Source organism: Anopheles nili (assembly GCF_943737925.1).
Source record: "Anopheles nili chromosome X unlocalized genomic scaffold, idAnoNiliSN_F5_01 X_unloc_12, whole genome shotgun sequence".
Lineage (NCBI taxonomy): Eukaryota > Metazoa > Arthropoda > Insecta > Diptera > Culicidae > Anopheles > Anopheles nili.
Window position 1 is genome coordinate 152,661 of NW_026525470.1, and position 2,340 is coordinate 155,000.

The window sequence follows — 2,340 nt, forward strand, 5'->3', positions numbered from 1 at the left end:
CTTTTCATCATCTAGGGGCACCGTAGGGACCGAAAAAAGTGGTTTCGCATGATAGTCCACCTCGACCCATGTCGACCCTTGCGCGACCCCGACCTTCAGGATTTTGCTCTACGGAAGGGGGTGCACAAAAGTGTTCGTAATCAACCTCGGATTGTACTTTTCATCATCTAGGGGCACCGTAGGGACCGAAAAAAGTGGTTTCGCATGATAGTCCACCTCGACCCATGTCGACCCTTGCGCGACCCCGACCTTCAGGATTTTGCTCTACGGAAGGGGGTGCACAAAAGTGTTCGTAATCAACCTCGGATTGTACTTTTCATCATCTAGGGGCACCGTAGGGACCGAAAAAAGTGGTTTCGCATGATAGTCCACCTCGACCCATGTCGACCCTTGCGCGACCCCGACCTTCAGGATTTTGCTCTACGGAAGGGGGTCTACTTGTGCGCAACCCCGACCTTCAGGATTTTGCTCTACGGAAGGGGGTGCACAAAAGTGTTCGTAATCAACCTCGGATTGTACTTTTCATCATCTAGGGGCACCGTAGGGACCGAAAAAAGTGGTTTCGCATGATAGTCCACCTCGACCCATGTCGACCCTTGCGCGACCCCGACCTTCAGGATTTTGCTCTACGGAAGGGGGTCTACTTGTGCGCAACCCCGACCTTCAGGATTTTGCTCTACGGAAGGGGGTGCACAAAAGTGTTCGTAATCAACCTCGGATTGTACTTTTCATCATCTAGGGGCACCGTAGGGACCGAAAAAAGTGGTTTCGCATGATAGTCCACCTCGACCCATGTCGACCCTTGCGCGACCCCGACCTTCAGGATTTTGCTCTACGGAAGGGGGTGCACAAAAGTGTTCGTAATCAACCTCGGATTGTACTTTTCATCATCTAGGGGCACCGTAGGGACCGAAAAAAGTGGTTTCGCATGATAGTCCACCTCGACCCATGTCGACCCTTGCGCGACCCCGACCTTCAGGATTTTGCTCTACGGAAGGGGGTCTACTTGTGCGCAACCCCGACCTTCAGGATTTTGCTCTACGGAAGGGGGTGCACAAAAGTGTTCGTAATCAACCTCGGATTGTACTTTTCATCATCTAGGGGCACCGTAGGGACCGAAAAAAGTGGTTTCGCATGATAGTCCACCTCGACCCATGTCGACCCTTGCGCGACCCCGACCTTCAGGATTTTGCTCTACGGAAGGGGGTGCACAAAAGTGTTCGTAATCAACCTCGGATTGTACTTTTCATCATCTAGGGGCACCGTAGGGACCGAAAAAAGTGGTTTCGCATGATAGTCCACCTCGACCCATGTCGACCCTTGCGCGACCCCGACCTTCAGGATTTTGCTCTACGGAAGGGGGTCTACTTGTGCGCAACCCCGACCTTCAGGATTTTGCTCTACGGAAGGGGGTGCACAAAAGTGTTCGTAATCAACCTCGGATTGTACTTTTCATCATCTAGGGGCACCGTAGGGACCGAAAAAAGTGGTTTCGCATGATAGTCCACCTCGACCCATGTCGACCCTTGCGCGACCCCGACCTTCAGGATTTTGCTCTACGGAAGGGGGTGCACAAAAGTGTTCGTAATCAACCTCGGATTGTACTTTTCATCATCTAGGGGCACCGTAGGGACCGAAAAAAGTGGTTTCGCATGATAGTCCACCTCGACCCATGTCGACCCTTGCGCGACCCCGACCTTCAGGATTTTGCTCTACGGAAGGGGTCCTCTCTGTACAAGGTTTAGGGGTACATTTTCACCCAAAAACCACTATCGCTCATCCGAAACAACTCCTCGACATGTGTCTTCTCTGTGAATTTGGCCCCGATCTGACGAGTAGTTTTCGAGATATGCCCCTCTGAAGGTACATATTGGGACTTAGCCGATTTTCACCCATTGCGGTGTCTATGGGGTGTTGGGAATCGCTCTACCGACCAGCCGGTTGGAGATATCGAGTTGCGGTCTTCGGCGCGTTTGCTCAACTCCGTAATGCCTACTTTTCGTCCATACACACAACACCTCGCAGAGTTCTCCTTCTGCCAGATATAGCGCGTGCCCCTTTGTTCGTGCACCATTTTGGCCCGTTTTTCGTACATCGTTTCGAAACCATGCATTCGACGGTTTTGCGTCCCAAGCACCGATGTTAGAACACCACCGTGGCTAACTTTCGTCCATATACGCCAAACTTCTCAGACACCTCCATCCGAGAGTATTTCGTGTTTTCCCATATATTGCATACTGCCAGGGGTTTTCTTCCATACCACTTTCAATGTTCTGTAAAACACCCGCGCATCGTCCGATTGGACTGAAACTGCTCCGGCGCGCTCTCTGCCGTGCTACA